This window comes from Acomys minous (genome assembly GCF_964271855.1).
Source record: "Acomys minous genome assembly, chromosome: 3".
NCBI lineage: Eukaryota > Metazoa > Chordata > Mammalia > Rodentia > Muridae > Acomys > Acomys minous.
This window is the reverse complement of record NC_140485.1, coordinates 97,523,369-97,550,740: the sequence shown is the minus strand read 5'-3', so window position 1 is coordinate 97,550,740 and position 27,372 is coordinate 97,523,369. Positions and strand designations below refer to the sequence as shown.

Here is a 27,372-nt window from a genome sequence, read left to right as displayed (position 1 = left end):
TTAATCTGACATTTTTTCCTCAGTACCAAGTCTTTAGTAAGTCTCAGTGCTGAGGTGGCACACAGACGTGTTTTGATTTTGCTAAGGTGTTTTTTGTTTGTTTAATTAAAAAAAATGAATCATCATTTAACAGTCAAGATGTTTCATATTAAAAATTAGTCTAGATTTGTGGCCTCTCTTTTAAAATAGAGTGATCTGCCATCTTGGAGCCAGTCTTTTGACTGCTTCCCAGTAAGTGGCTCCTGGGTTCTGTCTCATTCCTCTTCGTCCCCATCGCTATGGTCTCTGGCCACAAATACTGGTTGTCATCCACAGATACATTCTGAGTGGCTTTGTAATGGACATGCAAGAGAGAGACGGTGGCCTAGTTTCGCTTGTTGCCAGCTTACCGTGCTCAAGCCTGTCACCTGTCTTTTGACACTCGTCTTCTGTAGCTCGTTTCCCATGCCCTGTCTCAGCCCACCCCATCCCATGCCCTGTCTCACCCCACTGTCGTGGTGTTTCTCCTTGCTGCTGGCACACTAACAGCGCCACATCCCAGAGCAGAGGTCAAGAGCTGAGGTCCTCACAGTCAGAGAGATGCTCGCTCTGCCGTCATTCTCAGCACTGGCCTCTTCTGGTTCGAAGGATGCCTCCTTTGCTACCCTGTCCATCTGTTTTGCTTTGCCGCCTCCTCCACTGTCAGCTTCATTTATTCTATCTTTTGTCCTCATGCAAATATTATACCACCAACTAACTTACTTTTAAAATCAGATAGTATATAAAAAAGACAATTCTTTTTGAAACCACCTTTCATGGCTGGAGAGATGATGGCTCAGCAGTTAAGAGCACTGGTTGCTCTTGCGGAGGAGCTGTATTCCGTTCACAGCACCCACATGGCAGCTCACCACTGTCTGTAACTCCAGTTCCAAAGAACTCAACACCCTCTTTCTTCTGGGCTCCATCAGGACCAGGCAAGCACACAGTGCACAAACACACATGCAGGTGAAATAATCATATACATAAGATAAATTAAAAACCGCTTCCTACCCCCTTTTCTAGAGCTAGCATGATTAACCCTGGATATGTTTTCTTCTCCTGACCTTTCTATATAATAAATTTTGTTGTTATTTAGCATAAGCAGGATGGTGTTACGGTACTGCATTCTGACTTAGTGATTGATGGCTGGTTTTCATCTATCTCTGCCTCACAGACTTGATGCTCTACCAGCTCCTTGAGTGTTGATAGTTCTCAGCATGGCATTTCAGTACTTGCCACGATGTTGCTTTTATGGACTGTTTTTCACAGGGCTGTGAGCTGTCTTGCACATCTCCCTCTGTCAGAGTACCTGTCAGTATACACTCACTGAAGCCAACAGCTGGATGTGGTGGCTTTGCCCCTGTAGTTCAGTCATTCTAATTTAGCTGTGCATATAATGGTTATGCAGTGATTTAAATCCAAATTTAAATGTCCTAAACTCCGTAGTCAACATGTTAACATATTTATTATAAGTTACAGTTAATATACTTCTCAGGTCATTTCCTAGTGGCTTTGAATTAACTTTGCTTTTCTCATCTTAATGAGGAGCCAGTAGCTAACTTTTAACCACCCTGCCTTTCAAAAGAGAAGTTTACACTTGTTTTGGTTGCAAGAAGCATCCGTATCTGGCAGTTTGGTTTTGCATATCTTAAACAAGTTTATGTTTTGGCATCTTGCCAAAGCAGATAGTATTTTGTATGCAATTCATTCCTCATAAAAGTACCATCTATGTTTAAAGGGGGTATAAATGCACAGTGGCTGAATGCACAGGGCTTCCGTAAGACAGCGTCTCTCTCTTCAATAGGAAGTAGCTGAGGTCCATGAAGTGAGCCTTGTCAGATACAATTTGAGTCTGTTGCCGAGGGTTTTCATTTAGTGCCCCGCTGCTGTTAATAGCTCTGGTTAAAGAAGAAGCCAGTGAAAGTGTCTATCATCTGGTAGCCGGGGGATGCCTTCTTAGCTCGTGTCACAGTCTTGGGCTTATGGGCTGAAGATAGTAATTCTGGGTGTTTAGAGTTGAGCCATAAGCTGCTTATGTTAGGAGTGCCTGTGTTTCTTACTCCTGAGTTGAAATGAGACTTTTAAGTAGTCTGCGAAGCTCTGGTTACCAGGCCCTCTGGAGGAGACAGCAAGGGTGAGTGTGTGGGACTGTTTTAAAATTTTACTTGCATATTTGAGAAAGCAGGGGGAGGTGGGACTGCTACCAGGACTGAGTTGGCCGTCATTGATCATGTCATGCCCTGCTTGAACACAGTTTTAAAAGTAAGGAAACAAGCACACGTTTGAAGCAAATGTGGAAACTGGGCCCACAGAGACCTCTGCTCTGTGTGTGTGTGTGTGTGTGTGTGTGTGTGTGTGTGTGTGTTTATGTGTGTGTGTTTGTGTGCGTGTGTGTTACAGGATGTTAGAAAGGGCTGTTTACTATGGTGAGAACCTTGCAGAAAGGTAGGTGGAGAGGAAAGACTTTTCAGTATCAGGAGCTATCAACAGACGACAGTTGGAGATCTAGTTGAGATGTTGAGTCCGGATTACATGTTGGGATAAGACATGTTTAAATTGCGCAAACAAACAAAAAAGCCAAGTGGCTGCATGCATGCAGATACCCCGTGTGTATAGAATGTACTGGAATTTATAGGATCCTTTTCTGCAGGATTACGCTCGGTTTCTGGGCCTCTGATGGCAACAAGAAGAGAGAGAGGGGGTCATAGTCAAGCTGGTGAGGGGAGTCTTCCATCTTAAAAGTCAGGCCTGAGGCTGAGAGCAGGGAGGCGCCCCGGTGGCTGGTGAGCTTTACAAGAATACATTTTGGAAGCTAGGTGAACGCCAGAGCCAGGGTCCGAGTGCATGGGATGTGGCTGCCGTGGGGGAGGTCCACGGGGACTGTGTTAGGCAGTTAATGGAGTGGGAAAAGCTGAAAGAGGGGGTAGGCGATGCTTGTGAGTGAGAACTGCCTGAATGCATGCCACAGCGTGGGGGGGCGGGGCGGGCAGCAGCCTGACAGCTTGAGGTCCTGCTCTGTGCTGTTTGTTGAGTTTTCTGTCCCATAGGAAATAACTGTGGCTTGCATGTAGACAGCTCTGGTAGAGCAGGCACATGGCAGCCGCACCGGAGGAAACCAGTGAGCAGTGCCACACTGAGTGGTGACAGAGGACAGCAAATAAGTGCATGACTGTCACTACGAGTTCACGGCAGCAAGGCCTAGGGGTCGGGTCCCCTTGTTGAGGTAGACCCCCCTGAGGCAGCCCACAGCCAGGGCTCCATGTCAGCAGCCCGTGGGAATCACAGCGCAGTTAGTAGGGTCACAGGCATCCTGCAGATGAGTGGTACTGACCTCGAACGAGTGTGGCTGCCAATAGCAGTCGCTTCCAGTGAAGGGTAACTCAGCCCCATGCCGGTGGGGATCTCGGCATACACCAACATACCGCACAAAAGGAAGGAAAAATAGAGCAGCCTGCGCTGCGTAGTTCTAGGGGATCCTAGGCTACAAGGTGAGAACCTGTCTCAAAGAGAAGGAAAGCAAGGTATTTATATAGCAAGTCACTGAAGCCATAGTTGGATCAGATTAACCCAACCCCGCTTATGCCTCAGGTATATAGAGTGGTGTACATGTTGGGCACAAGCTGTGGCTGCCTCAGTGGCCCCCATTCCTGCTGGGGTGATACTGCACCTAGGAGCTGGAAGGAATGTGTGTAGCCAGTGTTCTGGATCTCTTTTCAACCCTCCCCTCCACCTTGCCGTCTCTGTGCAGGACCGAAAACACAAAGCTTTATTCTCAGTGTGGTGAAGCCCGTGCCTCAGCCTGGCATGAGTAAATTCCATCACACTTCAGTAATTCAGATAAACGGTACCCAGAGTGGGACGCTTGCCAGGCCTCGGGCTTCTGTGTTCCCTCTGTCCTTCTCACAGTCGGCTGATTCTTCAGGGCACACGTGCAGAGATACAGGGTTTCAGAGACCGGCCTGAGGCTGGCCAGTATCGCAGGCCAGCACTGTAGGGACCAGGCTAGTGAAGGACGTGCATTGCTCTCGTCCGAGTCTGCAAAGAGACACTTAGCTGTTGTTTATCAGGCAATGCTCGCATTTTCTCTTAGAATGAAAGAAGAGAGTGATCAGAAACCATGGGTTATCAGGACAGCCTGTCCACTTTCAGGCTCAGCCAGCCTTCAAGAAGAGCCATGTTTCTTTGTCAAGTAAAGCGAGGTCTTTGTGTGTGGAGCTGACAGATGGAGGCCATCAATGGTGAATACACTTGGATAGATACGGAACCCAGAGGATCATCCTTGGGTTGTAATCAGCCAGGCTCGGCATAGTAGGTACACAGAGGAGTGTCGGGACTGGTGAGATGACGGTGTGGGAAGTGAGCAGCCTATGTGTGCTTTCAGCATGCATGTACCCCTGTTCGCTCTATTAGGGGCCTGTTTATAGGACTGCAAAGACAGAATATTTGAGAAATCAAGACGTTGTCAACTACCCCTTGATATCACTACCATCCCAACCTTGAATGGTTGGGAACAACACTTAAGGAATAGTACCTCAGCCAACCATTAGAAAGTATGTGGGCACTGTCATCTGTCTGTCTGCCTGTAAATCCAAACAGTACTGAAAATACAGAGAGAAAAAGTGAAAATTATCCAGGTTCTGTCCCCGTCCCAGAAATCTGCTTCTGTATATCCGGGGACACAGAGGCTTTCCCTTGTGTTGCTCGGACTCGGTTAAGTTAGGTACTTAACCATCTATTGTGAACACTTAACGAGACACCACAGACTCTTACTTGTTTTCCATGTTTTTACATTGCAATTTTTCATTATTTAAAGAATACTTTATTAGTTTCTGTAATCAAACCCATGTCCACAAGACATGTCAGGATTTAGACAATTTCAAATGATAAACATTTTAGTTCTTCCTAATTCATTGTTCAGATTTGCTGCTTATTATGGAGTCAACATGAATAATATGATTCTTGTCTTTGTTCTTTGGGGAAGTGTTCAAACAGTTGATGGGCCAGAGGAGATGGTCCCTGAAGCCAGGCCACATGGCCACCACTCCCAGGGGAAAGTGGAGGGTGGTCTTGCAGTCTCCAAGTGCAGCCTTCCGGGACAGGCACCTACTCTGCATTGTTCTAGATTTTTCTTCTTTCTTTTTATTAAAGCTTTTACTTTGAGACATCATGGGGAAAACTCTGCAGATACACATGGAACCAATAGACACGATCACAAAATCACAAATTGAACGTAGTCAGAGGCCTTGATCCCTGGCAGCTCAAGTTGAAGCTGAAGTTCTGGGAGTTGGATGTGATGCAGGCCTGAAAGACTGGTATTCCTCTTTGTCTTTTGTCAATAAAATCCACGCTAGTCTTTTCATCATCCTTCTCTAGGGCAGCCATGTCATCTCAGGCCTCAGAGAACTCCCTTCCTCCATGCCCTCACCCACATACCAGTGCACAAAGATGCTGTTGGCTCACACCGGATCAAACATGTCATCTAGGCAAAGCCAGGCCTCAGCAACGGCTGTGGTGTTGCTCGGCATGCACGCTGCTCTGTACCTTTGCCAGGTGTCTACCAGCTACCACAGTGTGAGGCTGGTACTTATGGCAACCTTGAAGCCGGTGACATGCCAGTCCACAATTGGTCTTGGTGGTGGCAGTGGTGGCAGCAGCATCTTTGAGAACCACATCACCATGGTACAACAGGTCGCAATCCCTGCATTTACCATCGTAAGGGTCACATTTCATTGTCTGGTTGGCTGGCTCAAAGCAGGCATTGGTGATCTCTGCTACAGAGTGCTGCTCTTGGTAGGCTTTCTCAGCAGAGGCGACAGGGGCATCTGTGGTCAGAGGGAAGTGGGTACAGGGTGCAGCGCCGGTTTGGTCTGGAGTTCTGTCAGGTCAACATTCAGGGCCTCATCAAATCTGTGGGGATGGAAGCAGTGATGGAAGACACAGTCTGGGTAAAAAGACAGTTAAAGTTAGTAGTGTAGGTTGGGTGCTCAGTGTTGAGGTGTCTACAACAGATGTCATAGCTGGCTTCATTGTCTACCATGAAGGCCCAATCAGAGTGCTCCAGGGGGGTGAGGGTGGTAAGGATAGACTTGTAGGCATCAAAATAGCGTTGAGACCCCTGGGGTAGGGTAAATGGAGAACTCCAACTTGAGCCACTCCGTCTGCAGGAAGTTGAATCTAGAGCCAAGTTCTCCCTGACACTGTCCTGGAAAACCAAGAAGCTCTAAAGACTTGTGCACTGCTCAGCCAGTAGTGAACTCTGCCAAAGACAAGGTCAATGATCTCCTTGCCAATGGTGTACTGGCCACAGGCATAGTTATTGGCAGCATCTTCCTTGCCTGTGATGAGCTGCTCAGGCTGGAAGAGCTGGCGGTGGGTACCAGTGTGTACTTCATCAGTAACGGTGGGTTCCAGGGTGCATGCTTGCCAGCATGGGTCTCACTAAAGAAGCTGTTGAAGGAGTCATCTCCTCCACCAATGGGCTTATCACTTGTCATCTGGCCATCAGGCTAGATGCCATGTTCCAGCAGGCATTGCCAGTGACCACCAGCCTGGCCTATGTGAGTGGAGATGCACGCACACATGGTGGTTATGGGTGAGGGTGGCAGAAGCAGCCACTGGATCCCGGTGCCCTGTCAGGAGGAGTAGTTCCTGATAGCTAAGAAATGCAGTGACGCTCGGTGTTTCTTCAAAAAAGATAAAGTTCATAAGATAGTTAATTGCATAATCAAAATTAAAACATTAAACTTTTGTGTTATCAAGTTTAAGTGAAGCTAGTTGTTCAGAGAAACTATTGGGAAGTCTTTAAAGCATCTACATAGATATACAGGTGTGTACACACACACACACACACACACACACACACACACACACACACACACACACACACACACACACACACACACACACACACACACACACACACACACACACACACACACACACACACACACACACACACACACACACACACACACACACACACACACACACACACACACACACACACACACACCCCACTGCCTTAAGTACCTAGATTACCTGGGAATGTTTCCTTACCCTTGTAGATTGGCAGTTCTCTCTGCTCGTCCTTGCACAGTTAGCAGTTAGATCCCACAGGAACCGCTGCCCTCTCTACTTCATGTCCATGTGGATTCGTTTCTGTTTAAATGTTGTCTTTGCTGCTTCTTTCCATTGTTGTTATGGACCAAGCACTGAGTTGGTTTAAAGGCTCACACCAGGTGAGCTTACTGCGTTTAGCACGAGTCCGTCTCATTCCTGCGTGAAATGCATGGTTTTTATGGTCTCTTAGTCTGATTCTACATTGTGTGTATTTGTATATATTATACACACACAATTTTTTTATGTACCTTTTCCTGTTTCATGTTAATTATTTTCTAGTTTTCATTGAAATGAATATTAAAATTTAACTGTTAAACTCACAGTTTTAATTACTTTATATTCTCTCTTGGCTAATTCTAAAAGCTTCCAGTGGAAAACAAGAAGCAAACTTTGTTCAGTGTTTTACTTTGCTTTGTGGAGAATCTGTGCTCTCATCAGTGGAAGTGACGTCACCACCTGACTTCCACCTTTCTCCTTCCCATTTTATGTCTTCAGAATCCAATCTTAATTCATAAAACCTAAGCCATTTTAAAAGTTTACCCAGTAGTTACGTTTCATTTTCCTTTCACTTTTGTTGCTGTTGTTTTGGCTTTTTGGAGACAGAGGTCTTACCATGTAGCGCTCCCTGCCCCCAAAAGCCTGCAGCTCACTATTGTGAACCACGCTGGTCTCAAACTCACAGAGATACACCCGCGTCTGCCTCCTGCGTGCTAGCATCAAAGGCCTGTGTCCCCGAGCCTGGCTGTTTTGACCTGTTCTTAAATCTTTGCTAGAATGGTGTTTGAAGTGTGCTGTGGGACTGCCCCCCGCCCCCACCCGAGCCTTCGGCTCCATACAGCAGGCGTTGCCATTCTCTGGCAGAACTAACCTTTGTGAAAGATGGCAGCAAAGTACCCATACTGGGCTAGGGTGACTAGTGAGGGCTCGAGATATGTGCTGCCTGGGTGTCCTGCCCTCTGCTGAAGCTCCTGTGCACTGGGACAGTTCCTTGGCATGTCTGTCATGAGATCTTAGCTGTAGGTACTCCCTGCCCATCCTCAGGCGTGTTCAAGATTCAAGTGAGGCCTGATATCCAGGGATCCACGTGGGTTCTTACAGCCACACAATGAAGGCCCGGATGACGGGCATCATAGTTTACCACGCGAAGACCTTCACTGATGCTTCTCGGAAACCTTGTGAGAGAGGGGTAAATATTATCTCCATTTTATAGATGACAAAACTGAGGTCTGGAGAGATGAGGTATCTCATTTATAGCTTAGTTACTCATCTTCATGTGAGGTCTGCCTGAGTAGCCTGTATGCTAGCTCTTAGTCACTACACACACACACACACACACACACACACACACACACACACACACACACACACACACACACTCACACACACTTTCTTCCGAGCACTTTCTGGTAGGACTAGCCTTGAAAGCCATCAGCATCCGTTGAGCAACCCTGGGGGCCCATTGTACTGAGATTCAACCTCCATTAATCCCTCAGGAAGAGACAGAGGCTTAAATGAAACTAATGCGTAGCACTCTGCTGAGGCGGTTACATTTATTAACCCAGCCATTGGCTCCTGCAGGCTTTCATACAGTCTTTCAAATCACTAAGTAGGCAATAGGTTATAGGTAATTGCAGATCTGTAAGAGGGAAAATACCAAGTACTTAGTGGAAACACAAATCCAACTTTGGAGATGACTTGCCGCACGGTGAGTTTGTGACTGGAGTGCGCTATTGTATGTACCTCCTGGTTAGACTGAAAGATGAACAACAGGGTAGAGGGTCACTCGGTAGTTGATTTGATGGGTGGATATTCGCATTATTTGTCTAATTGCGAGGAACTAAGACGTGTATGAGCAGCCCCACTGTGTGTATAAGCAAATTAATATTCAGTCATGTGCAGCAGGGTGTGGCTCCCTCTACAAAAACATCACAAGTGTTAAGAATGCCTTTTATCTAAAGAACATGATATATTTTAGAGATAACTGTCAAATATTGCTCAGAAAGCAAATGACACACAGCCCTTGTGTACCGATGAAGAAATTGTAGCCTAGATTGGTTGCGTGTAGTTAAATTCAGGATGCCTGAAATCCAGCAATAAGAGATTTGTCTTTTAGCTTCATTCTGTTCATGATATGACCTTTGACCTTTAGGAAGCTCTGTAGCCACCTACTGCTGCCCTGCCCCCTCCCTTATAAGAAAAGAAAAGGCGACATTTCCTGCTTACTTAACCCCTTTAAAGAAGGTGTAATAATCTATCTGTGTAAGCATATTTGTTTTTTCAGAGTATCAACTTAAATATTAGTAGCCATTTAGTCTTTCTCTGCCTCATTTTTTTCTACACATTTACACAAAATGCACACCGAGCAGATGGCACAGCCGAGCACGTGGGTTATTTACAGCCAGTACAGTAGAGAAAGCATGTGTGCTAAGCCCTCTCACACAACGGCTCCCTGGGAGCCATTAACACATTCATTTAGAGGAAAGAGTCTGGGGTTTTTGCCTTGGGCATTTCTGCTGTACTCCCCTAAAGCCTCGCCATCTGGCCATGTGTGCTGCCTCCTCCCAGAGACCTGGCACCTACCTACCCCTCCTCCTGCCTTCCCGGGGTGGAACCCTGCTCTCCTCAGGGCCCCTCATATATTCAACCAGTTTTTCTCAGAGCCTGTGTGACTCCCGGCTGAGGGGAGAGGAAGCTCTTACAACAGCTGTCCTTGGGCAGGTTCGGTTGCATGTGTGTTCACACGTGTGTGTACGCTGTCCACACGCTAAGGAGGTCTTTGAGTGTTCATTGGGCGTCAAAACAAAGGTTTCTTCCTTTGGTTGCAGTTTCAAAACTAGCATTTCTGGTGAGCTGGGCTCCCTGGGAAGCCAGCGGCTGTTTTCATGCATCAGATGCACCAAACACCAGCCTCCCTCTGCCACACCCACCAGGGACACACGGGCACCTTCTTCTTTTTTCAAATATTCAAATATTCTTCCGAGTAATTCCAACTATTATTATAGCTACAGACATATTTCTACCCAAAATATAGCCATTTCTACTTACTGTTGTCTTCTAAAAAGTAATACACAGATACACATACACACACAAGCACCCCCACACACAAAGACATGTAGACATAGACACACACAGACACACACAGAGACATGCAGACACACACACAAAGACATGCAGACACACACACACACACACACACACACACACACACACACACACATACACACACACACAGCTGTGGAGATGGCTCAGTCACTAAAATGCTCACTAAACAACCATGAGGACCTGAGTTCAGATCCCCAGGGTCCTTGTCAAGGCTTGCCAGCTGCCTTTGACCTGCTGTCACTGCATTTCATATAGTCAATATTCTCTCTGTAGTCATGAGTGCTGTGGATCAGCCTGTAGAGCACATGTGGGCTGGTGTCTTAGTTAGAACTTGGTTTTAGTCATAGAACAGAGGCTCCATCAAGTTAATTCATGTAAGGAGTTTACTCTCTTTAAAAAAATAATACAGTATACATTTTATACTATACTATAATTACATTATTTCCCCTTCCTTTTTTCTCTCTTCAAACTATCATGTACCCCTTCTTGTTCTTTGAAATTCATGACCTCTTTTTTCATTAATTCTTACATATATAATATTTAAATGTATATTTAGGGATATTATATATATACACACATATATACATATATAACATTCTTAAATATAACTGGCTCAGTCTCTAAAATGTTACTTGTATGTATGTTTTCAGAGCTGGCCACTCAGGATTGGATAACCACTTGGTGTGCTCTTCCCTAGGGAAGACTATTTCTCCCGCTCTCGGCATTCACGTTGCCCGTAGTTCTTTGTGTAGGCTTGAGCCACACTAGCATCTCTGTTTGTGGGTGTCCTTGTTCAGCTCCTGTTAAGTACTGTGGAGACTTGATGGTGTAGCTTCTGGCCTTCCTAGGAGGCACAGGCTCTCTGCTCCTGCAGCCTTCTTGCCCCCTTTCTGCAGTAGTCTAGAGCCTTGGGTACAGCAGTGTCTTGTAGACGGCCCCTTTGGGACTGGGTCACAACTCAGCATTTTGATTGGTTTGTGGTTTTCTGTAATTGTCTCTTTAAAAGAGAAGTTTCCTTGACAAGGGGTAAAAACTAGACTTACAGTTGCTTTCATCTTTTTTTTAAGAGTTTGTTGCTCTTAAGGAGAGAGTGATCTCACAGAATTTCGGAACAGAAGGCATCACCAAGGAAGCCTCTTAGCAGCTGGAAAGCCATTTGAGCAGAGCCCACTCACTCTCCATGGCTGCGCCTGCAGTCTCCGTTCCTCTGTATCTTCTTGTCTGTCTACTGCATTCTTCGGGTCTGTAGACCGACTGTGGCCCTGTGGCGTCTGCCCCAATGGATCGATCCCACAGTCCCCAAAGATGCATGCACTGTCTTCAGGCTTAGCCAGAAACAGCCTCAACTCCAGATTCCTTGTTGAGTAATCTGATCGATGTAACGTTCCCATTTGAAGCCAGGCCACAGAATATCTAGGTTCCTAGCCAGCAAAGGAATAGGTCTTAAGTCAGATACTCATCTCTGTTCAGTCATGCGCTAGACAGCTACAGTCACATGACCTGCTGCTGATCCATAGGCAGAACCAACTCCTATAAGGGATGAGGATGGGACAGTCACACGGAAGTTTGAGAAACCATGGAACAGAAGCCTCACTCTATCTTTTCTAAACAAGCCTCTTTGTGGAAACAGTCCACTAGAATAAGGAGTAGAGAAGCGATGTAAGCTGTGTTGCCCTGTTGACAAGGCTTACATTTGTAGATCTGAACACTGTGCTGGGTGAATACTACTCCCACCACCAAATCGGCTATTACATACCCTGTTATGGTTCAAGCCTTTGCTTTTGTACTCAACCTTGATGACTTAAATCAAATTAAACCCTATTTATTCCCTGTCATTGAGTAAGTCTAAAGAAACTCTCAAGTGAAACCACACATCGTGAAAAGCATCCCTCTGTTCTGTGTGTCTAAAGCTGAGCCCCTGGAGCCAACAGCTGCTGACTGTGGGCTTGTAGGCTCACTGGGTACAGAAGGCCGTGGATGGCTGTGTTTGCAACATGCATCGGTTGTAGCTGAATAAGACTTGCTCCCAGTGCCAACTGACTCCGTTGTTCGTTGGGGAAAACACTTTTGTTCGTGCAGAAGCAGTAGCTCGTCAGTGCATCATGCAGTGATACAGTGGGTGGAGAACAATGGATGCTTTGTAGAACCATCTTAAAAACAAGTAAACAGCAGTGCACAGGAGGAGGATCCGCGTTCCAGAGCGAGGTCCGCTGGGATGTGACATTTAGCACAGCAGGAATGGACGGGAGGCTAAGAAGCACAGAATATTCTAATTCGAATGTCTCCTCCTGTGTGAGGTAGAGAGTAGGCTGGCAGACTCCATGTCTGCCTTCAGCCACGGCGTAGACTTGAGCAGAGGGTAGGGGTGTGCACACGTGTGTAAAGTGGGTTGCACTTTCGGAAGTCACACCCTGCGTGCACTGGTCAGTTTACTGCTTCCTGAGCTCGCTCTCCCCTTGGAGAGAACCATGAGCATGAACGTGGTGCTCATTTCAAGAACTTAGAATGAAGGGGTGTGAGGTGTCTTGGGGTGGGACAGAGCTGAACAAACATGCCAGACTTCGAGTTCATGGTGGGAGGTGGCTGTTGGAAGCGCCTCTGACAATCAGTGCCATGGAAATAATATACAATAGCCTTACCAGCCTGACATCAAAAGGAGTCACAAACCATGACAGATTGATTGCCTTTGTAATCTAATGCCCCCGATGGAATACCCTCAGTGGGGGCTTGTGCCAGTCGGAGAAGGCTTTTCCGTACCCCTGTCTTCTCTTCACAGTCAAGTGACAGCCAAAGACCCTTTGCAAGGAGCACAGCACTTTGCTTCTCTCATCTCGCTTTATATTTATGTTCTTATTAGCATCTTACCATTAATACAAGTCCCTGGACCTCACTGTTCAGCCATCTATCTCAGGCATCGGTTAAGTTATGCACGAGACAGGGCTCAGGTTACAAAGTAGTTTGCTAAAATATTATTGCTCTCTTTGAGCTACAGCTCTCTGGCCGGAAGAACAACTGCCTTCAATGAAAGAATTATTTCTTTATAAGGCAATAAAATTAGTCATTATTGCCTACTTGCTGGCAATTAGAACTAAAACCTGGGTGTCTCTGACTCATGGGCTACGCTTGTATGCACCAGTGTTTCCCAAACTTGAGTCATTTGCGTGCCACATCTGCCACCTGTACAACTAGCCTCTCAGGTTTATCTTTTCTATTAGAAGCTAATTTTTTATTTTTAAATGAAATCTCATATGATTGCCTTAAGTAGAAAACCAGAATCCTTTTAGATAAACTGAAATCCATCCTCGAAAGTAAGAGATACTGTGGAAATAAGAGAAGACCCACTCGACATGGGCGCATCTCTGGTGAAGGCTGGACCACGGGGAGCATTGCAGGCACCGCAGCTGCCCCTGAGGGTGTGGTGTCTGAGAGCCTGAAAGTGAAGGAAGGTCTCACTTTGTGGTCATGGGTTATTTAGTGCTACCCATCATCCCTGTGCTCTGAAGTCACCTGGGGGGTTCCTAGAACTGCACCCCATCCCCGGGGCCACAGTGTAGCAGCACCTGGCCCATCCATGGAGCTCAGGAGCCGGTTTCTTTCCTCTTTACCAGATGAAGCACACACGGGGAGATTTAAAAATCAGCCCCTGGGTAACCGCCCCTCACCCCCAGCTGAGTGTCAGTCAAGCATACCGCCTCCCGAGAGCCTCTGCAGCTCAGCAGAACTCATGTTAGTTGGGTTGAGGCAGAAAAGTGGGATGAATATGTCCCTGAAACCATTTATGCCTGGAGGCACGCCATGCATTTGTCTGCAAAGATAAATCCAACTGGGAAACCATACATACTAAAAAGGAGAAAAGCAGGGTGTGGTGGCGCTCACCTGTAATCCCAGCACTCAAGGAGGCAGAGGCAGGCAGATCTCTGTGAGTTCAAAGCCAGCCCGGGCTACAAAGTGAATCCAGGACAGCCAAGGATACACAGAGAAATCCTATCTTTATGAACAAACAGACAAACACACAAAAAAGATAAAAAGGAGAAAGGGGGGAGGAGAGGGAGGCGGGGAAAGAGGGAAGTCAGGGGAGAGGGAAGGACACCTGCTGAAGGCCTCGGAGAACCAATTCGTTAAGTCACAATGGCACCTTCCACTTAAAGCTCTGAGTTGCTTTTCCTTTGGTGTTTTGTTTTTACTTGCTTTAGAAGAGACGGAGCTTAGCATAAAATACATGGAGGCTTTTCCTATGTGACTAAAGTAAAATACTGTTTCTTTCATGGAGTGAGTGCCTGTAGATATTTGAGAGGTAGAAATACATTTGTGAATGTATTTTTAAGACATGCTTGCCTGAACAAAGATATATTTCGGATAAAATGTCAACAGAACTGTGCTGTGCAGTGCCTGTAGCATCAGATACGATCAAGAGTGGGCGTGGGGCGCTGTTTCCTTCCGATAGCAAGCTTTGGCACTCTGACATTCTCTGCCCTAATTCTCCACAGACATCTTCCTCACACGTAACTACACGCCAGGCGTTTTCCACCCTTCACACTCTCCCCTTTGCCCCCGCACCGGGACTTCTGTGACCTGCTTGGGTGAGGTCTCCTGCCTCTGGCTTATGGTTGGGTTTAGCACAGGAGGGAGGGAAGTGGAAGTATTGACCCCCCAGGGGGTCTCCCTTGACTGGCAGTGGCCTTAGGAGGGCAGGAGCTGTTTTTCGTGGGAACCCACCCTACCAGCCTTTCTGCCTTTCTGCCTTTCTGTCCTTTCTAGCTCTTTCTGTTCTTCTAGCTCTTTCAGGTCTTGGGGTGTAATGGATTCCGTTTCTACAGGCCTCCTACTGGACCACAGTAGGCCTTGTGGTTTCCCTGTGCCCTGCTCATTTAAATACCTCACTTGTTAAGTTCTCCCAAGATGAACACAATTGGAACGTGCTGCCTGTCACCTGCCAGGCCCTTGATTGACAGCGTACACCTGCAGTGTTGCCGCTCTCTTACATTTGCAAGGCAAGGGTATACTTGCTAAAGAGGGACTCATCTCTACCTCAGCATTAACAGTAGTGGGTTCCCTTTCAGTAGGGCTTTCCAAACTGCAAAGGATAGTGTAAAGGCTACCAGATCCTTGGTGGGGGTTTGGAGCACTGTCACATGAGTTAGTTTAACCTAGTCTCTTCTGGCTATAAATCAGAATTATCAGAAAGATGAGGAAGAGGGACCAACAGAGGAAAGAGGAGAGGGTGAGAGGGTAAGTGCTCTGTGACCTCTCCCTACAAACAGCAGTGACATCAGCAGCAAGGGCCAGCTTTCTCTGGTTCCCTGTCTGAGACTTTGAGACCCTTTTCCTGTCATCTGGGACAAAGCTCAGCATTGGTGATGTCGCTGAGACAGACAGTTCTTGTAGACTCCCTAAGTGGGCTCGTGAAATGAACTGTAATGGACACAGCTTTGTTGCAGAAAGTATATAAAGAAGCCCTGTGTTAAAGTGACTCCTTCAGGAGAGCCCTTGTTAGAAGCCCATGATGTGCTCAGATTGTCCCAAGGGCACGTGCAGAGAGAGAAGGCAGTGGCCTCCTGCTGACCCCAGGGAAGAGAGGCTGGAACTCAGTGGCCAAGTCCAACAGACGAGTGTGGGGGAAAGCATGTGGTGCCCAAATGATGTGAGCATCTATTTCTCCCACAGACACTGAGAGGATTAAATGAGAATGTAAAGTCTTGGGGCATATGACATTCTCAGAGTGTCACTCCTTGCCCCCCCCCCAAGTCCTCCCCATCCCCATCAGAGCCTTGTATTGCTCTCTTAGCACCTCACATTCCAGATACCAGCACAAACACGTAAAGGTCGTTGGCAGGTGCTGAGTCATCAGGGGGCAGTCCCAGGCGCCCCAACTTCTTGAAATGGGTCTGTAAAATTTATCAGACCTAACTCTATCCCAGCTTAGTAATTATGTACTCCACCTTCCGTCGTGACTCGGGACATGTGGCAGTTCTGTCTTCCTGGCAGCTTGAGGGTTGCTAAGCTCTAATTGTTTGAGAAGGAGCAAGTTCGTTTCCTACTTTGTCATTTAGTTCATTTTAAGCTCCTTCCTTTGGGGGTCTGGTGAAGTCCTTTTTGCAAGTGGGCGATTGTCCTGGTCTGTTTTCTGTTGCTGTGATAGGAAAGGGTCTATATTATCTTACTCCTTGCAGTATGTCAGAGAGAGAAGTCAGGGCAAGAGCTCAACGCAGGAACTGACACAGGCAATGGAGGAGTGCTGCCTACTGTTTTTTGTTTTTTGTTTTGTTTTGTTTTGTTTTTTTTCCTTCATGGCTTGCTCAACCTGCTTTCGTATACAACCCCGGGCTACCATCCCAGGGATGGTACCACCCACAGTGAGCTGGGCCCTCCCACATCAATCCCTAATCAAGAAAATGCCTATAACCCAATCTGATGGAGGCATTTTTCTCATTTGAGGCTTCTTTTTTCCCAGTTGACCCTAATTTGTGTCAAGTTGACAAAAACTAACCATCACAGTTGTGGGTGTTGAGGAAAAGGGTCATCTCTGATTGGATACTGTAGAGACATTCTTTCAGGGGGTGGAGCTGGGCTTAAGGAAATCACCAGAACCTGCAGAACATTCCTGAGACACCTCCACTGGTCAGCTTTAGCTGGCTCTGGGGAGACTGAGGTGTTTTTCAGGACTTCCTAGAGTCGTTGGTTTGTTGGGTTGTTTGTTTTAAACCTCATTTCAAATACCCAGAGTCACTGGAATGCACAGTGCTCTCTATTTGTAACCCAAGCACTGAGTAACCTGAAGGGGAATGAACAATGCGCTTCGAGTTGTCCACAGTCTGAATTTGGTGTTGAGGGTCCCTTTGAATGCTCTGCAGTCTTAGAGTGTGGCCTGAGCGTGAGGAGGTCACTTTATAAGTCCCTCCATGTCTCTCCCCCTTCCTGGTGTGTGTGTGTGTGTGTGTGTGTGTGTGTGTGTGTGTGTGTGTGTAACTGTTAGAAACTCAGAAGAGAAAGAAAGCTGTCTGAAAAGCAGAATGTGAGAAGAGCCAGTCCCCCCCCTCTTGCCCCACCCCAGCTTTTCTTTCTGGAACATCCTACTTTTTTTTTTTTTTCCACTTCAGTATTTTGAAGGCTTGTAATTTGATCATTTTAATTTGCGGTTATAAATGACCTTTTATTTAGGGGGGAAAAAAAAGAGGCAGTTGCTTCAGAGAGAATGCATGAGTCACTAAGCAGTAAGTGACACTGTGAATTGGCTCTACCCTGCTGAGGGTGCCAGGGTCTGGGGGCGGGGGCTGGAAGGGTGGTCAGTAGATATTTAGAAACCTCTAGAAGACGGGATGTGAATACAGTGTACAGTGAAGTGAAGCCAGAAGCAAGACCCAAAAGGGACAGCTGGAGGATGGGAAAAAGATTAAGTGGAACCCATAGGCCTGTTTGTCTGCCCCAGAAGTTCAAGTTGAACCAGTGCTGCTGTGACTGCAGGTGAAGACTAGTGGGTGGCGTGAGGCAGCCTGGCACCACCAGAAGCAGGTAGTATATGTGGGATTGCCAGATTCAACAGAAACATACCGGATGCACAGCTAAATTTAAATTTGAGATACACAGTGAAGCCAGGCGTTAGTGGCGCACACCTTTAATCCCAGCACTTGGGAGGCAGAGGCAGTCTGCTCCAAGGCTATACAGAGAAACCCTATCTCCTAAAAAACAAAAACCAACAACAACAAATACAAATACAAAAAACCAAACCAAATATCAGACTCAAATTCTTAACATAGCTCATTAGTAAATCCAATTAATAACTGTTGTTTAAACAAACCAGGGACTGTCAGAGACACAGAGTAAATCATTTTTTTTGTGTCCCAAATTGTGTATCTGATTCAGGTTTAGCCTCATGTCCTGATTTTACTTGGTGGTGTTTCTGCTTGCCTGTGCGACCAGGCAGAGGGGCTGGGGGTGTGTGGTGGAGAGGCTTTTAGTTGGTAGAAAGTTAATGTTCCAAGTTTTGCCCTTCTGTGGAGAATGCACTGTAGGACCGAACTGCTGGCTTGCATCTGGTGTTTGCCTCAGCTGGCAGGAGGCCTCAGTGGCTGACACACTCCTAGTCTGTCAGGATGAAGGCTGAGAGTCCCCTGACCTTCCATCTTGGTTTTATGAGGCAGCAGTAAGCTAAGGAAGCCTCACGTTGACTTGACTTCTTCAGCTCTCTGAGTTCTTTCCATGGTGGTGACTCTCTCAAGTGTCCCTAAGGCAGGCAGAGCTCCTTTGTGCTCACAGACCTGGTTTTGTCCCTGTTGTGTCAAGTCCTGCATAGGTAGCTCTTTGTTGCCAGTTAACAAAGACTGGGGACCAGAAAGTTACAGCGATGTCACTCATGACAGTGGGTGTAGTATGGAACATATTGTGTCTGGTTCCCAAACCTCAGTAACATGAGAATGAAAGCTATGGGTGTTCTCTTTTTCTGTGTCAACAGCAGATCCAGTGGCTCTGCAGTGCAGCACTCAAATCCTGTCTAGGGCAGAAAGGTGACAGAGATGTTGTTCTGTACAGCTCCCAGATCACAGCTAGGGCAGAGTAGAAGCAGGAGGCTCTTTCTGGAAGGTTTGACCCATTACCTTCCATTCCTCTGGTCTTTAGGTTTCTTTGCTAACACATGTGGATGAACCCTAAGGAGTGACATGGCCTTGATGGTCTGTATTGTTGGCTCTGTTGATGTCACTTCTTGGGCTTTTAACTCCAAGGGAATGAAGTGTTCTCGTAAAGTGTATTTAGTTTGCTTTGCGGCCCTTGATGTAAACTGTAATTTGAGGATGAGAAGCCACCAGTGGACCAGTAACCATATCCATACTGCAGTGTCCCTTCAGAAAGCTTGGCATGTGGGGACCTGTTTAGGGGGGAAGGTCACTCACAAGAAAGGTGACCCCTTTCTTCACTCTTTATGTGGTTCATCCCAGTCCTAACTTGATCTGTATCTTCTGGTGTTTTCCTTGGAAAGTGAATATCCAGTATCAATGCAATGGCCTTTGGGAAGATGGAGTTCTGGATGTAATCCTGTGTGCATCTCTCTCCATGGCGCCTGCCTTTGGGTAGTCCTACATTTAGAACGATTACCACAGAAGTGGCAAGTTGCTTCACTGTTGATCTCAGGAGCTTAACATTAGGCAGAGGCATTCTGTGGCTCAGGGTCGTCGATTGCCCTTCACCTCTGGGGGTCTGTCCCTCACCTATGCCAGGAGTCAGTGTTGCCAAACATTCATTCTCTCCATGACAGCAGTTCTCAACCTCTGGGGTTCATTCCCCATGGTGGGGGGGACGGTCACATGTCATTTATCTTGCAAAGCAGATATTTATATTACAAGTCATAACAGTAGCAAGATTACAGCTTGAAGTAGCAACAAAAAGTTTTGTGGTTGGGGGTCATCACAACATGGAGAACTGTTCTAAAGGGTCGCAGTGTTAGGAAGGTGTCGGACAACCACTGTTCCGTCATCTTAACATCACGTGACTCCTCTTGCCAAGCTGGAGCAGATGAAACAGATTATGAAACTAGAAAGCTAAGATATGATGGCAGAAGCTGGCTGGGATCCTAAAGGCTTAATGGTTTATAATTCTTACTTACAAATACTTTCTGTAAAGCCCAGGTATTACAGACAGTTGAATGCCTACCTTTATATGAACCAAAGAATATGGTCCCTTGAGACTAACCTGAATTCGAAAAGCCTAAAAAATAAGTTTGCCAAAAAGATCGTTCAAAGAAACAAGACAGTAGCATACACGTAAGCTAGTGGAAGCAGGTACTTTGATGTTTGGAGGTAGAGGAGTCTGGGAACGTTTTTACTGGAGAGAGCCTAATAAGTAGCAATGGTAATTCCGATTTGTCTTAGAAGAGCTTCATCTGGATTCTGGTCATCTGGTATCAGACTGCCATTTGCTAGCTAGCAGAAACATATATGGTGAGAAACCTAAGAGTTTTACACATTTCTGTAAAGCCAGCTGCAAGTCCGTCTGGGTAAGCAGTAGTTAAGTACTGCTTCCTTACTTGATTAATGATGCCTGCAGAGTCTTAGCTGCCAAGTGGGCTGCTAAGGTTTTGACCCTTGAGACGCTCACTGTTTATTCTCTTCATTGTCACCTACACATCGTGTATAACCTGAGCTTCCCCTAGGGCTCAGTAGGTTCACGCTGGGAGGTGATAACCAAAACACAGGCGGGCCGTCCGCTCTGTGTCTACTCAACAGGAAGACCGTCTGGAGGACACTCACAGATGCCTAGCAGCAGTTAGAGAAAGTCGGCACTGCAGTGTTTCTGTCACCATCTCAGGCACACTGGTTTTTGTAATTGGTTCACTTTTTTCTCGTTCATTCTGGAGCGATGGAGACACCCCCAGCTGACCGAGTGCTGTGCTCCCGGGCACCTACCTATGGGGCTGGTGTGGAAGCTGTGTTTTCGTTTCTGTATCCCAGCATTATCCAAACATTTCCTTAGCCAGCAATGTTCCTCTCTGTGACTACTGCTCAGCTGAACTATACTCTATATGCTACAGGGTGATAAGGAAAATAGTATAGAAAAAAAGGGGGGGGGACGACTCCCTTGAGACGCCAGCTAATCCTACGGAAAAGGCACACAGTGTATGGCGCCTTCTCTTGATTATGATGGAAACCTAACTTCAGGACACCCTAAACAGAAGGTGGCCTGGACTCTTATCAAGTGGGAGTCACCAGTGATCCTAAAGCTAAGATTTTGCTCCACTGAGGAGGTTTAAACTGCAGGCGTGTGTGTGTGTGTGTGTGTGTGTGTGTGTGTGTGTGTGTGTGTGTTTCAGATCTCACCTGATAACTAAGTCCTGTTCCCAGAAGCTGTGGGCTACTGTGCCCTCACATTTGTCTCCAGTCCTTATGCTGGGGATTTTATTATTTGCTGGCTAAGGTCTTTTTCTTTTTCTTTTTTCTTTTTCTTTTTCTTTCTCTCTCCTTTCTTTTTCCTTTATTTCTTTCTTTCTTTTTTACTACCTGTGAAGCAGGAGGATATAATGCAGTGAAGTATAAGGCAATAGCTATGAAACAATAAAAACCGCATGGAGGAGATTGCTAGATTAAATTTTTATCAATTCTCCCTATAAATCATGGAAATTAGACATTTACCACTTGGGCTGCTCTCTGCTGCATTCTGCCCATCGTCCTTAGAGGGAACAGTAACCTGGTCACACATTCCCCATGAGAAGAGTTGATGCGAGCCCCCCAGGCCTGTGTAGGCAAGGCTTTTAAAAGCTGAGTTTCCAGGACTGGAGAGATGGTTCAGCGGTTAAGAGCACTGACTGCTCTTCCAGAGGTCATGAGTTCAATTCCCAGTACCCACATGGTGGCTCACAACATCTATAATGTGATCTGATGTCCTCCTCTGGCCTGCAGGTGTACATGCAGGCAGAGAGAGCTCTGTATACATGATAATAAATAAATAAATCTTTAAAAAAATGAATAAAAGCTGAGTTTCCAGAAATGCCAGGCAGGGCTTTGTGCCACTGGCGAGATAACCTGCTCACTGGGAGTCCTGCTGCATCGCCCTTACAACTCAGATGTTCATTTTTGTCTTGATATTTTTGGAAGTCAATGAACAGTATTAGCTTATGCTCTGGGGAAAAAAATGGGACAGTGTGGTGACAGAGTTGGAACATGGCTGCATTTGGTACTATTTTGGACTACAGCTTGGACTATAGGAAATTGCTCCTGCACCCATTTTGGTTTTGTGTGTGTGTGCGTGCGCATTTTTCTCCTTTGTCACATTTTCTGTCCCTTTGGCAAGTTGTGTCCCTGCCTCCTGCTGCACTCCCTCAGTGACACTGAGGACCTGGACGCAGAGCCCAGCTGGCTGCAGAACTTGCCCCCGCCCTGTCTTTCCTGCCCTTTGCCTCATTTTCAACCCTGCTGGGGTGATGTCTCATTACTTGAAAGAAAATTAAAAAGCATTTTACATTGCTTAATACAGATCACTAATTGAAGCTCCCCTAAACCCCAGGAATTTATTCTCTCATTGATGTGTGTGCACAACTCCCATTAACATTAATAAAGTTGTTTAGAATCAAAGAGCCAGCAGAAACCCATAATAGAGATCCATTTTGATCCTGCTTCACAAAGTGACTCATACCCACGGGGCATCAACAAGCATTTTAAAGATAATTTTTACAACTCTCTTTTAAAAAGTAGAGCAGTTACTGAATCTATCATAGCATGCTCATCTGTCCTTCAGCATCGGGCTTGGCTGTTGCCATGGGTACAGTGCACCCCACCCAGGGTACAAATTGCAAGCTCTGTCCATGTTGCCTGTGGCTGTTTGCCTGCTCATTTACAGTAGGGAGCTGGGGTTTAGAAGGCTCAGAAATAAGCGTGTAGTAGGTCAGGAAGATGGCAGGCTGCGCTGCTGTGTTCACCTGAGTGTCCACAGTGAGCATTAGCTGGGTGGTTATGTAGCATCATAAAACAGAGCCAGGGGAGGTGATGGCCATCAGGTTCTCATTACCTTCGGAGCCAAACATCCCAGTTTACAGCCCTCACTGTAGCCGGAGGACCACAGAGAGCCTGAACTTGTGAAAGCGGGTACACATGCACTTGCCCACTTGTGCGTTTACTGTTGGTGAGAGGGATCAGCTCCATCAGAGTCTCACGGACAGGTCTCCGCGTCCTCCTCTACCGAATGCTGCCCAGCGGTTCTCCCCCACCTTGTCTCTACCAGGGAATAAGTTGATGCAGGTGTTCCCACTAATCAGAAAATGAACTCCAATTGGGAGACCAAATTGAGCTGTTTGGGAGGTAGAGGCAGGCAGGCGTCCTCAGTTGGAGGCTAACCTGGTCTACATAGTGAATTCCAGGGCAACCAAGGATACACAGAGAGCCCTTGTCTGAAAACACCAAACCAGAAAATGTTATGTAAAAAAACAAAATGTTCCTCAGAAGACTGAGGGGAAGCTGTGAGTTTCTTTCAGAGATTTTCAGTGGCCAGCCACAGTTGCACCAGTCTCCTGACTGCCTGCATCACACCTAGCTTTGTCCCTGACTGCCTGCATCACACCTAGCTTGGCCCCTGACTGCCTGCATCACCACCTAGCTTTGGCCCCTGACTGCCTGCATTACACCTAGCTTTGCCCCCTGACTGCCTGCATCACACCTAGCTTTGGCCCCTGACTGCCTGCATCACACCTAGCCTTGCCCTTGACTGCCTGCATCACCACCTAGCTTTGGCCCCTGACTGCCTGCATCACACTAGCCTTGCCCCTGACTGCCTGCATCACCACCTAGCTTTGGCCCCTGACTGCCTGCATCACACCTAGCCTTGTCCCTGACTGCCTGCATCACCACCTAGCTTTGGCCCCTGACTGCCTGCATCACACCTAGCTTTGGCCCCTGACTGCCTGCATCACACCTAGCTTTGGTCCCTGACTGCCTGCTTCACACCTAACTTTGGCCCCTGACTGCCTACATCACACTAGCTTGGCCCCTGACTGCCTGCATCACACTAGCCTTGCCCCTGACTGCCTGCATCACACCTAGCCTTGCCCCTGACTGCCTGCATCACCACCTAGCTTTGGCCCCTGACTGCCTGCATCACACCTAGCCTTGTCCCTGACTGCCTGCATCACCACCTAGCTTTGGCCCCTGACTGCCTGCATCACACCTAGCTTTGGCCCCTGACTGCCTGCATCACACCTAGCTTTGGTCCCTGACTGCCTACATCACACTAGCTTGGCCTCTGACTGCCTGCATCACACTAGCCTTGCCCCTGACTGCCTGCATCACACCTAGCCTTGCCCCTGACTGCCTGCATCACCACCTAGCTTTGGCCCCTGACTGCCTGCATCACACCTAGCCTTGCCCCTGACTGCCTGCATCACACCTAGCTTTGGCCCCTGACTGCCTGCATCACACCTAGCTTTGGCCCCTGACTGCCTGCATCACACCTAGCTTTGCCCATAGAATGTGAATGTGCTTTCCCACAACTTTGAAATCTTTTGCTTTTTTGTCTGCGTAGGAAAATGCGTATCTCTGTGATTGTTAATCTGAATATGTGGAGGAAAAAACTCTGTAAGTGATCCCTGTAATCGCCGAGCCTCATTTCCAACCCCATTTCTTAAAGCATAAATCTAAGTTTTCCAGGGAAGGAAGCAGCACGCCATATTTACATGTAGAACCCATTGAACACTGGAAATGGAAAAACAAGCCCAGAATGCTTTGCAGTTATTCTTCACCACAGTGCTTTGAACTGGGTCAGAATTATCCTTGTTTTACAAATGAGGCAGCTGGAAGCAGAGAAATGAAGCCAGTCTCTTCGGGGCCACATGCCCAGGCTGGGTCAGAGCCCCGGGAGGGTTGCTGCCCAGCTCTGCCTTTTGCTACATCCTGCTGAGGTCAGGTGCAGAGGACCAGTGTCAGCCCTGTGGCTGATTGGTTCCCAGGGACCTGCTCTGACCTTGTGGTGCGCACCTAGCAGCCACTGTGCCTGGAGCGTGACTGGCACTCAGTGTGTATTTGTTCAATGAGTGTGCTGTCACAGCCGAAGAATGCATTACGGTTATTCATTTCATCCTGGTGATGTCCTCGGCCACTGTTGAATCTCTTCCGAAACTTCTTTGCCAGGGAATTTAGAAAGCATTAGGGCTGGGTGAGATGGCTCCGCAGGCAAGGGCACTTGCAGCCAGTTCTGGCATCCTGAGTCCGTCCCCAGACACAGGGTAGAAGAGAACAGACGCCCACAGTTGTCTTCCGCTCTACACACAAACACGCCGTGGCGCATGTGCACCGCAAAGCACACACAGTATTTAAATTCATAATGATTTTGAATAGCATTATTAGTATTTGACATGCACGGTGGTATTGAAGAGGCCTCTGGTTAATGACCGAGTTCCTCAGCAGGTTCTGGGTGGACAGCAGAAGTAGAGGGATAAGGTAGAGGCGTATCTTCTCTTTGATGGAAACTTCTATAATAAAAAATTGAAAGTTTTCTTGACTTTAAAGTTTTCAGTGTAGGCAAGCTATAAAGTCACACCAGCACCGAGGTAGCTGTTATGGTGTGTTATTTCTGCGTATGTTCTTTGGTCTTGCTTCTTTCATTTAATATAATTTTGTAAGATGATTAAAGAATTATAATGTTTTTTATAATGTGAACAGCCTAATACCCAGCCATTCACAATGCTCTTACTACGCAGTTAAATATTCTCACAGTTATTATCGTAACTAGCACTGTTGCAAAGGTTCTGGCACTGCAGTATTTGCCTTTCTGGCTGTTTATTGAGGCAAGAATAGGCCTGAGTAAATAAAAATAACAAACTTTTGATACATAAAAGGATTCTAAAGAAAAATGTAAAAGAAAATCATTTTATTCATTCACAAAGTAAAAATTGAAAGTAGTTGGGCTAGAGAACACTTAGCTGGTGTAACAGAGGCCCTAGGATGGATTGTCAGCCACAAAAATTAATTTACCAGAAATTTCTTATCTTCTTCAATTTTATATAATATCTGCAATTTCATTGGTCTGTGTCCTCAACACATGTGAATTTTACTTGTGTAATTCTAACCTATGTGGTAGAATCTTGTTTTTAAGGGTTTTTTCTTACCCTCATAATGGCCGTGGTGCCAAAGTCTCTGTCTGCTTTGTCTGGTGGTGTAGCCCTAGCCCTCTGACACATAGTATCCACTCAGTGAATACTTCTCCCGTATATGAGTAAAGAGCATAGTGACCATAGCATCTTCCCTCCCTCCCTCCCTCCCTCCCTCCCTCCTGTAGTAGGGACAACAAACAGTCATTTCCTTACATTGGCAGTGCATGCAGACAAGTCAGCAGGAGAATTGATGGTGATCAAGAGCTTAGATCAGATGCTAGACCAATGGGGGCATCAAGTCGTGGGTGTGCAGCTCTTGGCACCTTTGTAGTCTTGAACAACTTAAGTCATCTTTCCCTGATTCCATTAGTTACCTACAAGCCAGCGCTAGACCTCTGCTCTTGATGGGATAGAGTGAAGCCAGTACAGGGCCTGGCAGGTAATAAACACTTGGTAAATATTAGCTGCTTTCTCTTATTTATTCTCAGCACTGGCCTTCCTGAAGCTCCAGCTATGATGTATATCTCAGGGCCGTGGAGATTAAGTCACGAGGAGACATTGTGTGAGCTTTGAGGCAGACGAACCCAGCCTTTCCTCCCTACGCTTCAGTGTTGTTGTCAACTGAAGCCTTGAGTTGTGACTTGTCAGGTAGGACTTCTGTGAGGCCGTGTGTCAAAAGTGCCTCAGAAGTTCATTATGGCCTTTGGCTTGGCCCAGTGACAGCATCCCTCTAGAAGTGGTTCTGATGCCATGTATGTATGCATGCATGCATGTATGTATGTACATCTCTCCCTCTAGCAAGGTGTCCTCCGGTTTTAACATTTTGCTGACACACAGAACTTGAGCCATTTTCCTCAGGGTGGCCCTGTGGCTATACCGCTGGCTTTGTTAGGGTTTGCTGTCAGTGCTGCAGACTAGGTAGCATCAGCAAGAGAAATTTATTTCCTCACCCTTCTGGAACTGGGAGGGTTGGCTGCTTCTTTAGGCAGTAGGCATCTGTCCTTTCCCTCTGTCCTTCCCTCACCTCCCTCCCAGCTGGGTTCACACTTCCTCCTCTGGTGACCCCATTTTAACCTCATTTCCTCCTTAGAGATCCCATCTCCAAACACGCATGGCCCCGTGAGATACACTGGAGGCTAGGACTTAATAAAGGCAGTGTTGACATAGTTCAGTAGTGAAAGTGCCCTTGAATTTTTGTCTTCTATTTAATTAAAGAAATGGTAGACGTAATTGTGAATTTCATAGCCTGCCTCCCATAGGTTGAGTGACAACTCTAGACGGGCATGTCTTTTACCTGGACGGGGGATACACACCTGCTTTAAGGATTTCCTTTGGATGTGTTGCAGAAATAGTTGCAGAGGCACAGGGCCCAAATGGGATGGGAAAGCTGCTGTAAAAAGGAGCTTTTTCCTCCTACCCTAGTTCCCAGAATAATGACTCAGGAGACTTAATTATTATTTTACAAATACCTAGGCCATATAGCTAGGCTCATGTCTGACTAGCTCACAACTTAAAATAATCCATTTATTCTAATCTACGTGCTGCCACGTGGCTGGTTACCTGAGCTTAGG

General features: G+C 46.7%; 1 protein-coding gene and 1 pseudogene across 8 annotated transcripts in view; one reads left to right on the top strand and one right to left on the bottom strand.

Moving 5' to 3' along the window:
- FYN (FYN proto-oncogene, Src family tyrosine kinase) overlaps positions 1-27,372 on the top strand; it is a 192,805-nt gene that overhangs the window by 48,616 nt on the left and 116,817 nt on the right. The window contains exon 1 of one of the 7 annotated variants that reach the window (XM_084776787.1): positions 2,007-2,152. The exons of 5 other annotated variants lie outside the window; for them this stretch is intronic. The gene's annotated coding sequence lies outside the window, so the exon portion shown is untranslated. Of the gene's footprint in view, positions 1-2,006; positions 2,153-27,372 lie in introns of those variants that run through there. One more of the 7 variants, XM_084776785.1, reaches the window with a different exon arrangement.
- Positions 4,852-7,290, bottom strand: LOC311593868 (tubulin alpha-1B chain-like; annotated as a pseudogene). Its single transcript has one exon. The product of its transcript is annotated as a tubulin alpha-1B chain-like (transcript).